Source organism: Pinus tabuliformis, chromosome 2_2, assembly GCF_031772625.1.
Source record: "Pinus tabuliformis cultivar Carrire ecotype Pingquan chromosome 2_2, CPIR1, whole genome shotgun sequence".
Lineage (NCBI taxonomy): Eukaryota > Viridiplantae > Streptophyta > Pinopsida > Pinales > Pinaceae > Pinus > Pinus tabuliformis.
The window spans coordinates 1,035,334,630-1,035,348,026 of NC_142300.1; positions in this window are offsets into that span (position 1 = coordinate 1,035,334,630).

Below are 13,397 nucleotides of genomic sequence, written 5' to 3' on the forward strand. Positions count from 1 at the left end.
TTCACAACTAATCCTATTTAAAACTATGGTGTTTACATCTATGGTCTTTTCGGGGTCTGGTTTTTTAAGAGTATGACATGGAAAACTCTAAAGGCATCTTTAGTGTTTATTTATATTATTTTTATCTTTTAATTTTATTTTAAAATTTTAAAAATAAAATATTATTTTATTTTATTTAAATAAATATAAACAACAATCAACAATATTTATATATATCTTTCTATCTTTAATACTTATTATAAAATTTTATTTTTATAATTAAATCGAGAGGCTTATTCTACATCTTAGTATTAGGAATATGTGTACTTTTGTCCGTGCTCAACTTACCGTTGACATGTGTCTTTTTAAAAAAAAATTAAGAATTAGTGATAAAAATGTGTCAATTGTACTCTCAACTATAAATAAAAAATTTGGATGCCTATATAAAATAATATAATATTATGTCAACTTTTTAAAGAAATGAATTAGTTAAAAGGAAAAAAAGAATTAAATATACATTGTATAAATTAATTGAGAAAAATGTTTCTTTTTATGGTTAAAACATTTTTATTGGTCTTATTGTTTTATGCCTAAGTAAATTTTGAAGATGTTGAATCCATTTTGAATCCTTAGAGATGCAAACATTTTATTCAAGTTTTGCATTTTATATTATGTAATATTAACATGGTGTTGACAATATCATTTATATTATAAACAGTTAACGTGATCATAATATTGATTGATTTCATCAAAATTATATATTTAAATTGGAAAATACTTTTTTCTTACATGAAAATATATCAATAATTGTATACTTTTTTCTAACCTATAATTGTATCCTTGTCTGACCCATTATACTTATCTAGGGTAATATTCACATGAACTAATTTAGTTTGTGGCATGTACTTTAGCATCAAAGAAACAAGGGCTATGTTTCATTAGCCATTCTCTAGAGAATATTTCGTTGAAATAATTTTTAGGACACATCAAACAAGATGTCACTCATGGATACTCTTGTTCAACTGATAGGTCCATATTGTTTTTTTGTTTTGGGATTTGGGTTAACATATTGTATTTTTGCTGCAACTAAAAAAGTATAGGCCATCCTCCCTCATCACATCATTCGATGCAAGTATATAGTTATTCATCTGAGCATACTCATAATGTTTAGATCCCACATCTTCCAACATAACATAATGTTTTGTCTCATTGGGTTCAGTAATATTGAAAAGGGGTCTGACCAATATCCACACATGGATTATCATTCATTTATGTCCACTGTAGTAGCTTACTCTTTGGATCATTCTTTCTATTGGTACACTAGATTCTTAGATCTCCTAGTTTCAATTGATATTATCATGAAACGAATTATTCCATTCCAATATTTCTTGTAACCTACAACTTACAGCGTCAATATTAAAGGAAATATTCTCCACTTTATCCTATTGATTGAAGAAATCATTTTTCCCATTGAAATCATGTCTATGACTAGGTATCTTATGTACAAGAAGAAGTTATATAACATGATTGATAACATGCTTGCAAAAATTGCTTCTAACTCTAGTAAAAATCCCCACCTTTGTCTCAAGTGAGAGTGACATATAAATGCCCAATCTTTATTAGCCCATTAAGAAATAAAAAAAATACCATATTACAATATTATTAAAAATGATTTATTTAACTACTAAGATGATCTTACACAGCAATATGAAGTCATTGTAATTACACACCCTAACTTATTTTGACAAAGCTTATTATTTGAAACTTTCTACATATTTTACTTCCAAAACATGTACAAACAATGTTAAATATTACCCTTAAAATCTACATTACCCTTAAAATCTCTGATCCAAATAAGCCTCGATTTTCCCATTATATATAATAATAATAAATACCTCTCACACAGAATTTAAAGGTTAAATCAGAAAATGTACCATGTGAAGGAGAAAATTAGTGCTTAAAATGCTATATCGAGAAAAATAAATCCTCACCCTCGCTCCTGAGAAAATCCAAAAATAATAATTTAAAAAAATATCTATGTTATTCACGAGATTTATGAGGTATAATTAAAACTTATAAAGTAAGAAAAATAAAAGAAGAAAATCGTCATTTTTTAAAAGCTTAATCACTGCTAAGATTTACACGCACTTAGTGATTTGGTGTTAATATTATAACTCAATATAAGGTTATAGTAATTAATCTTTAATATCCTGCAATTCCAAAATTGGATCAAAATCTTCTCAAGAAAATACTAACACCATGTATTACTGAACTATAGTTTACACGTGTTTAGTGATTTGGTGTTAATATTATAATATAATATTATATACTAAAATTCTTAATTTGAATAAATAATTTCCAAAATAAATACCGAGAATGCATACAATTGAACTATAATTTATGTGTGCATGTGATCTTGTTTTCATATTATAACATAATATTATAACCTCATGTAATGCTATAGTAATTACTCTTTGACATATTTCAACATTTTTAATTGCCCATAAATTTCCTACAACAACATGAATTTGATCACTTAATTTTATTTATAGCTTCGTATACTTATGAGAGCATCACATCATGCAAATTTTATATCTTTGAGCCTGCAAGTACAAGGCCTACATAATTTTAACACTGCAAGACCTTTGATATACATTTCTATGGTTGTAAAATATGTGGAGTCTTGAAATTTTGTGCAAGTTATTATGTTTATAGAATTTTGCAAGAGTTTTTCATGGTTCTCTGATTTTCTGGTTATATATTTTATGTGTGCCTTAATTTGAATATTAATTAAAACATATGAAGATGACATTTTTTTTTTTTTCTATTATACATTTTGTCGATATTTAAAAAATGTTGACACAGAATCTTACATTACATCTATGCATTTCACCTATACTGGTTGTAGAGCGCATCTTACTATAATTAAAATAACTTATCGTCTCGAAGCCAAAATGTAAAAAAATAAAATTGATCATAAATATAACTTAATTTTTGTTACTATAACTATTAAATACTAACAAAAAAATTGAGGGTAAAAGGGTTAGGAGTACTTTAAATGAAGAACGAATTAATGAAGTTCATGAGCTAAAATAAGTCAATAATGAAAACAAATGAGAAATTAGGAACCAAAAAAGCTATTATTAGTAATAAAGACAAATAATATAAAGACAAATAGAGATAAGCATTTGTGTCATTCATGATCCTCCAATTGAATTGTCAAAAATTTCCATGGGAGAAACAAACAATATTGCGTTGAAACATAAGTGAAACTAGTGTTATATTTCCTGTTGAATTTTGGGAACATGAGGAATATAAGGTCATTAACATAGAAGGATTTCCATTTCGGTGATCGTGTAACAAGAGATCCTAACTTAAAGGAATTGGAGGGGTAACTAGTTACATGACGAATAATTTTCCTCACTTTAAGGTTCACTAAAAATACCATTTCAATACATATTAATACTAATGAGATTTACGTAATAATATAGACTTCACACTGGTTAATTCTAATTTCTACAAAGAAAAACTAAATAAGAATTATCCTTAGAATGTCTTATAACATGATATTTATATTATATTTAAGACCTATGAATAAAATAGTGTAGATAGAAAATACTTCTAAATTTACCACATCCTTTTTTAATTACTTGATGTTTTCGACAAACAATTTAGGTCCATCATGACGAGAGAGTGTCGATGAAAGAAAATAAACATGGGGATGTTGGCATATTCTCTTTTTAGGAAAATTTATTCTATAACAACTAAATCATGTTGTTATTTTAATTAATATTTCCTACCTTATACCTTAATTCTCCATAGTTAGATGAGGACCTTGTCTTAATTCCCAAATGCAAAAGAAACTTTGAAGACTCGGTTGGCAATTTGTTTGATATCAAGATGGTTTTGTTTGATATGAAGATGATTAGGCTTTACAATTGCAACTATCTAATAAGAATCACACTAATGGTCTTGGAAGCAATTTCATAAATTATCACAAGATTTACAATCAAATAGTAAATTCTAACATTTTAAATAAGCATTAAATATGCTTATCAATCTATTAACCATGAGATCAATTTTTGTTATGCACAAAATCACTATAGAAGAGGTTTCTAATAAGCAAAAGCAATTGATTTTAGCAAACACAATCTATTTTCGAAGGATTTAGATATTGATAATGAATTATATCTCTTATTAGATAAATAAATAATGAATCCCTTTACATACATACGTGACAACCCTATTTGCTTCCATTAACAAGTTTTCTATAAAGTTTCTATATAAAAAGGAAAATATAATGACTAAGTTTTTGTACAATAAAGACAGTGAAATTGGCGATGCTCATGATGTTCTCATAAAATTGTATAAGATCTTTTTAAAGAAAATAATTATTTACATTTATGAGGAAAAATATATACATTGAAATTGGAGATGCTCATGATGTTCTCATAAAATTAGATAAGATCCTTTTAAAGAAAATAATTATTTACATTTATGAGGAAAAATATATACATGGTATGAGTATCTTTTGGATTCATTAAATTAGATAAGAGAATTAAACATACATTCGTAATTAGTAAAAAATATGTGTTGTATAAATGCAAAGCAAGAAAACATTTTCAATCGCCTTTGACTAGATTCTAAAGATTTTCGATTAGATTTCAATTATATATTTTTAAAAAATCAAATAATTTTTTCAAAGCTACAACCCCTGACCAAAAAGACTAGATTCCTTGATATTTTAGACCATAGCCAAACGTTTTATATAGAGGAAGAAGTTTTTATAAAGATGGCATATAATTTGGAGTGAAGTTGTTTAGTCAAACATTTTATAGAGAGGAAGAAGTTTTTCTAAAGATGGCATATAATTTGGAGTGGTGGTTTGGAAAATGGAAAGTTAAAAACATTGAAGATTTTTTTTTCTAAAGATGGATGTAATTTGGAGTGAAGTGGTTTGGAAAAGAGCAAGAGAAGATTAATATGGAGGAAGAAGTTTTTCTAAAGATGGCATATAATTTGGAGTGAAGTGGTTTAATTAAACGTTTTATACAGAGGAAGAAGTTTTTTTAAAGATGGCATATAATTTGGAGTGGAGGTTTGGAAAATGAAAAGTTAAAAACATTGAAGAAAACTTTTTTCTAAAGATGGCATGTAATTTGGAGTGAAGTGGTTTGGAAAAGAGACTGTTAAAAATGTTGACGAAAAAATATAAAAAATTCATTGTAATTATTTTTAAAAATAGATATAGAAAACTTCCATTAACATTATTTCGTTTTAGCTAATTTAGATAAAAAATTTATAAAAATCTTTTTGGAAAATAAGAGATAGTCAACCATAAGCTAAATTTATAAACTATCATTTAAACATTAGAAAAGTATTAAAAGACCAACTCAATTTATAAGTTATCATTTAAATATAGTCAACCTCACTTCTTTGTGAGATTTAAAATGACTATAAAAGATTTTGGCAATAAATAAACCAATATTTTATGTTGTTTTAATGCAATTAAAAAATATTATTTTTATAATACCTATAACTAAATTCTCTTAATTGGATCTAATGCAATGAGAATGGCATGAATATAAGATTGAAAACTTATTATAGACTTGTTACGGGATAAAAAAGAAAAAACCTATTCCAATTATCTTATATGGCTATCAAATTTACCATTGCAACATTTTAAAAAAATATTAAGAACAAATAAAAGAAATCCAAAAAACCTTATAGCTTTTAATTTTAAACTTTTTCTTATCTTAAATCTTTCTACCATTTGTACCGTTTGGAACACATCTACCCTTACTACCTCATGTATAAGAATAACATAAATATAATAAAAGATTAAAATTGTTTAAAATTTTAATGAAAACCACTTAAAACTAAAAAAAACTAAAACAAATATTACATTCAAAAAAATATTTATAATATTATAATATTTAAAAATTATAATACTATACAAAAAATTATAATAATCATTCTTCATTTCAAATTGGAAATATAACGATATTTACAGTATTGACCCGTCAATGGTGTAGCTAAAGCGTTAAGAATTGATTTGCTAGCACAAGCCGTGGAGCATGTTGTTCAATTCGACGCAAAGCAAAGAGCATGTGGTTGCCTTTAGGCAATGCGGATGCAAGTGGTGCATGGTTATCTTCAGCTAGTCCAGTAAAGTGTTGAGTTAAGTTTCTCAATAAAATTATAAAAATAAAATAAAAAATAAAAAAATATAATAATCTATTTTATTTTAAAATTATCATTATTAAACTTAATTATCATTATTAAACTTAAAATTAATTTCAATGATATATAATAAAACAAAAAACTAAAATGTCTCTAAGATTATAAAAGAATTTTGTTTTTTAAATATTAAAATTATTTTAAAGTGATTTACAACCAAATAAAATTTTGAATTAAAAAAAAAAAATTAAATAATTATACACGTTATTTAAATAATATCCACCTATAAAAAAATTACATATAAAAAACTTAAATATTTTTAAACTCACGTAAAATGACTATGTAATTTAATATTATATAAATTACCTATCTAAACATTTAACGATCTTATACTAATTAACCAACCTCAACTAAACATTAGGCATATGATGGGATAATAAAGCTTGTATTTGTGTCATGCTTGCAAATCGTCTTCACATCCACTAATGTAAAACATTTAACGTACGATATGAAATTCAAGGCTATGAATGTTATTTGGTCATGCTTACAAATCATCTTCCACATTGCCGATGTAAAACATTTAACATATCATATGATAATAAAGCTACGAATGGTATTTGTATCATTCCTGCACAGATAAATTCGGTTTTTTTGTAATATGATATCATGTGTCGGTTTCTAACAGATGAAGATAGGATTTACCAGAAAGAAAGTGTAAGCCAATTAGCTGGAGTTACAGACTATATTATTGAAATATCTTTTCCAGGTGTGATGGAATCTCTCATTTCTCGGTGCATCGGTTAATGTGTCAAGGTATCACCATGCATGTGTCTAATACTTTGGATAGATCAACCATTCAAACTAACTCTATACTATTTTCGTTCCCTATCTACTCATGCCGCTATGCTTCGCTACTTCAGTGTTCGAATGACCTTAAGGACGTCAGCACACGCTATCTACAAATGCATGGATCGACGCGCTCCGATTTTCAACGTGAACTAGATTACTATTTCACCTTCAGACAGAAATAATACTCATGCTTACTATTTCACCTTCAGACAGAAATAATACTCATGCTTATTTATCTATTTATTTCCAGAAATGTTCAGGAGCTCTTCGTTTTGCATTAGATTTTGAAATGTTTAGTTTATTATAATTTGATCTTTGATGTCCATATGGAATTATATAAAATTTTCAGTCATTCAGATTTCACGTGAATGCCTCTGATTTTCTTTGTTTTGTCGGGTATCAAAGAACCTTCCCTGACATAGGAAGATCTTACTGAAACACAATTGCAACTTGCTAGTACGGTGGGAATCGAAGTGAGTAGAATAGAAGCAGTGGCCCATCTTCCTTCCTCACTCAGGTACAAGTTGTCGCTCACGGACGAGTTTTCAGATCACATGGAAATCAATAGTTTGCAGCTTTGCTTTATTATTATTCAAATTACAGCGAAGAGATACGATTTCCGCTTCAGGCGCCATGTGGAGCGCTTGAAATTTTGCAATAATGATGATCTGATAACCTAACGTAATTAACACAGTTGCTATAAAATCCTTATCCTGCGACCTCAAACTCGCAACTTCATCCTTTTGCCTCTTCGATTGTTTCTTTCTTTTCTCTTTGATAGAATTCCGATTCATTTCAGAAGAGAAAGAAGAAACATCAGATTTGATTGAAGATGGCAAAGGCTGTGGCATTGTTTTTTGTTGGTTATTTTTGATGGGGAAAATACCAAAACCAAGATTCAAACTAAACACAGAGGCAATGCTCTGTTTTACCTCCACAGGATTTTTATACACAGACAGCTTAAAAAAAATTTCACTGAGTAACAGAGGATTTCACCACCATAAAATATTTCTATTCATTAAAACAAAAAAAACTAATACATCCTCTTTTTCTGAGAGAGATTTACCACTGTAAAATCATTTTCATATTCACTGCTGTGAAAAACAACTTACTGCTGTAACAAAAGTTTACATGAGCTTACTGCTGTAAAACAAAATTTACATTCACTGGTGTGTAAAACAACTTACGCTCCACCATTTTCTTTATGCACTTGCAAAACCACACATGGTTTTCCTTCACCTCTGTTTTTCAATGCCCACACAAAAACATTACAACATATTTGTGCACTGCTGTGCATACACCCTCTGGTTCTTCTTACTGCCGTAAAAACCAGTTTTCTCTTTACTCCCGTGCGCAATACATACAAAAAAAAATCAACACACATAGCCATGTATAAAAAACATAATAAAAAAAAACTAACGTGGCCCATAACCATATTAAATGGCCTACACCTAAACTTACGTAAATGCATATATAAAAAAAAATACAAATGGGACGTATGCCCATAACCATTTAAAACAGGCCTCCACCAAACAATTACGAACAGCATTAAAAGCCATGACTTTTCTTACACGGCGGTCAAACCATAGACCTTTTACTCCACGTAAAAATTGATTTGACGTGGGCCTGTGCACTTTCCGGAGATCGACGGTGAAGATTTCATGCCCAGATCACTTGGCTGATCCAACGAGGTTCGCACACCAACCTCGGGTAAAACAAACGAACTTTACTGTCCGGGGAAAATGGTTTTGGGGGTTCGTACACTGGACGCGTGTCTCATGCTGAATGTGTTCGGAGGGCTCCAAGGAAAAACAGCCTTTGCCAAAAGGCGGTGCGAACAAGGTAGATGGTTTTGTTTGGTGGTTTTCGGCTGCGTTGAAATTACACTTTTAACACTCCCCTTTAATTTCAACAGCTGGGCATTCTGTCATACCCAGACACTTCCTCAAAAATTCAAAGCTTTTCTGGTCCAGTGGCTTTGTCAAAATGTCTGCTACCTGTTCCTGAGTCCTGCAATGTTCTAAGACAATTTCTCCATTGTTCACTAACTCTCTGATGTAGTGAAACCTTGTGTCGATGTGTTTCGTTCTCTTATGAAACACTGAATTCTTTGACAAAGCAATAGCTGAGCTATTGTCACAAAAGACCACTGTCGCTTTTGCCTGCTCTTGGCCTAAGCTTCTCAACATCCTTCTCATCCATACTGCCTGACATGCTGCTGCTGTCGCTGCCACATACTCTGCCTCTGCTGTAGATAATGCTACAATGGACTGCTTCTTAGAAGCCCATGAGATGGCTCCTGAACCCATATTAAAAACATAACCGGAAGTGCTCTTCCGATCATCTACACTTCCAGCCCAATCGCTATCAGTGTATCCAACCAAATCTGAATGTTCTGAGGCATGATATAAAATTCCAAACATTTTAGTGCCTTTGACATACCTCAAAATTCTCTTTGCTGCCTGCCAATGTGCCTCCTTTGGCCTCTCCATGAACCTGGAAATCAAACTAACAGCATACATAATATCAGGCCTAGTTGCTGTTAAATACATAAGGCTGCCCACAATGCTTTTGTACAGGCTAGGATCAAAATCCTTGCTGCTGTCCTCTCTGCTGAGTTTTAATCCCATCACTGTGGGAGTGATGGCTGCCTTGCATTCTTGCATCTTAAATCTGCCCAAAACTTGATTGACATATCTTGCTTGAGATATAAAAATTCCTTTTTCATTTTGATCTACTTCTATGCCTAAGAAGTATCTCAAGAAACCCATGTCAGTCATTTCAAATTCATTCTTCATGACTGATTTAAAATTCTCAATAAGATAAATATCATTTCCAGTGAAAATAACATCATCTACATACAAGACAACAATTAAAATTTTACCATCCTTTTCCTTGATGTAGACTGTGGGTTCTCCTTCACATTTGTCAAATTCATTCTCCAATAGATATGAATCTATCCTGCTGTACCATGCTCTTGGCGCTTGTTTCAGCCCATAAAGAGCTTTCTTCAATTTGCACACTTTGTGCTCTTCTCCTTTCTTCTCATATCCGAGAGGCTGTTCCACATAGACCTCTTCCATTAACACTCCATTTAGGAATGCTGATTTCACATCCATTTGGTAGACTTTCCATTTGTTTTGAGCTGCTATGGACAGCACTGCTCTCACGGTTTCCATTCTTGCAACCGGGGCGAAAGTCTCCTCATAATCTCTCCCCTGCTGCTTGTAGCCTTTGACAACCAGCCTTGCTTTATGCCTTTCAATCTTGCCTTCAGCATTGCTCTTGGTCTTGTAGACCCATTTCACACCAATGACTTCTTTGCCTTTCGGTAGCTCAACCAAATCCCATGTTTTGTTTCTCTCTATGGCATTCATCTCTTCATCCATAGCTTCTATCCATTTCCTATCTTTAATAGCTTCTTCAAAATGAATAGGATCATCAACATGACAATACAAGGCAAATAAGGAATTCATTCCTTCATCATAAATGTCACTTAGATTTCTAAACTTCTTACCTCTTTCACTTGGTGTGCAAGTGCTTGAAGATGCACTTGAATTTCCTCCTTGTGGTGTGCTTGGAGAAGCACTCTCATTGATCCTCAATGGTGTACCTTGCTGTCCTTGTGTTGGTGCTGCTGTTTGGGGATTCATTTCAGCCACCTCCTCTTCATCTTCATCATGAGACAAACAGTTTTTAATGTTCACTGTTTTCTCTATGCTTCCATCCCAAGCTTCCTCCTCAATGAATTGAACATCCCTGCTGACAAAGAACTTCTTGGTAGATGGAATGTACAGCCTGTAGGCTTTGGATTCATCACTGTATCCAATGAAGATGCATTTCTCCCCTTTGCTGTCCAACTTCCTCCTTAGCTGATCTGGAATGTGTGCATAGGCCACACACCCAAAAACTCTCATGTGGGTGACTCCTTGCTTTCTCCCACTCCATGCCTCTTCTGGCACCTTGTTCATCACTGCTTTTGTAGGACACCTGTTTAGTATGTAAACTGCACAATGTACAGCTTCAGCCCAATACTCATTTGGCAAGTGCTTTGCCTTCAACATGCTCCTTGCCATCTCCATGATGGTTCTGTTCTTCCTTTCAGCAACTCCATTTTGCTGTGGGGTGTACCGAGTTGTGAACTGTTTATGTATTCCATTTTCTCTACAGAACTTTAGGAATTCATTTGAGATATACTCACCTCCTCTATCAGTTCTCAATACTTTTATGTGCAGCCCGCTTTGGTTCTCCACAAGTGCTTTGAAGTTTTGGAATTTCTCAAAGACTTCACTTTTGTTCTTGAGGAAATATATCCAAGTCTTTCTTGTAAAATCATCAATGAATGTCAAGAAATATAGGCTGCCAGCTAATGATGGAGCTTGCATTGGTCCACACAAATCTGAGTGGATAATCTCTAAGGGTGCCTTTGCCCTTATACTTTTCCCTGATGGAAAACTTTCTCTTTGTTGTTTTCCCAAAATGCAGCCTTCACATAGGCTATCCGGTTTCTCTATTAATGGTAATCCTCTTACCATTCCTTTTCTGCTCAATAAGTTTAGACCTCCAAAATTTAGATGCCCGAATCTCAAGTGCCATAACCAGTTCTCATCCTTTGGCACGCTTTGGAAGGCCTCTTGGGTCACTGCTGCCATTTCCCTTTTGTTTTTCATGTCTGCCCGGATCCGGAGAGGGAACATCCTGTTCCTTGTCATCTTCACTTCAGCAATGCATCTTTTGCTGGGTGGTATATCCATGATGGTGCACACATCATTTTCAAAGTAAACATTGTAACCCTTTTGGATAAGTTGTCCAACACTCAATAGGTTACATCTCATTCCGGGGACATAGTAGACATCTGCTATGGTTTTCTTTTCTCCTTGTTTTGTGAATATTTTTACCTCCCCTTTTCCCATAACAGACACTTTACTATCAGTTCCTAGAGTGACCTCTGATTTCAAATTCTGATTTAAGGCTGAAAAGAGGGCTACATTCCCTGTCATATGGTTGCTGCAACCTGAGTCTAAAAACCATATGTCCTCACTATGTGTTTCAGCCATGTTACAAGCTAACAGGACATTTTCTTGACTGTTGTTTTCTCTTGTAACATTTGCATTTTGTCTGCTGTTCATATCATGCTATTTCTTTCTACAATCACTAGCATAATGTCCATACTTTTTGCAATAATAGCATTGAACATTAGATTTATCATACCTTTGTCCTTGAGCCTGATACTGTTCTCTTTGTTGGTTGCTGCCTTGACCTTGGTTCTGATTTGGATTGCTGCCTCTTCCTTGTGCATTTGATGGGCTGTTCCTTCCTCCTCTGTTCTGGCTTCTGCCTCTTCCTCTTTTGCTTCCTTTGCCTTGACCTCTTCCTCTTCCAAAGGACATCTGGGTCTTGAAGGCTTGCTCAAGGGATGAGTTTTCATTCCTACTCAACCTCTGCTCATGAGTTATCAGTGATGCATGTAGCTCATCAACTGAATATTTTGAGAGATCCTTTGTCTCTTCAATGGTGGTGACTATGGCATCAAACCTTGAGGGTAAGACCCTCAATATTTTCTCCACTATTCTTCTATCTTCAATTGTTTCTCCATGAGTTCTCATTTGTGTGATTACACCAATCACATGAGTGAAGAATGATTCAATGTTGTCTGACTCCTTCATCTTCAAGTTTTCAAAATCCTTTCTCAGCATTTGCAATTTTGCTGTCTTCACTCTCTCCATGCCTTGATAGGCAGTTTTTAGGGTTTGCCATGCATTGTGTGATGTTGTAGCTGCTGCTATCCTTGGGAATATACTCTGGTCCACTGCTTGATACAACAAAACAATGGCCTTTGCATCCTTCTTCCTATTGAGCTTCAGCTGATCCTTCTCTCCCTGAGTTAGTGCATTGAACTCATTTTCATCTGCTGGTTCCTCAAACCCATATTCTACTAGTTCCCATATATCCTGAGCGATGAACAAAGCTCTCATGGTTATAGACCAGTAGTCATAGTTCTTCCCATTAAAGTGTGGGAGCTGGGTGTTGAACATACCCATGCTTGTGCTTGCCATTCCTTGCATCTTGAACTATGGTTTTAAATCCTTGACTGTGTTTTTTTTTAAAAAACAACTGACTGTCTTCAGCAATAACAAGAGAAATGCTTTTGGGGAATACCTGAATCCTTCGCTGTCTGAGTCTTCTGTCTGCCTGAGAGGTTTTGCTGCAGCAACAACCTTCTCCCTTCAGCTTCTTTAACTTTTTAAAGAGCCTGGGCCTGCTCTGATACCACTGTTGGTTATTTTTGATGGGGAAAATACCAAAACCAAGATTCAAACTAAACACAGAGGCAATGCTCTGTTTTACCTCCACAGGATTTTTATACACAGACAGCTTAAAAAAAATTT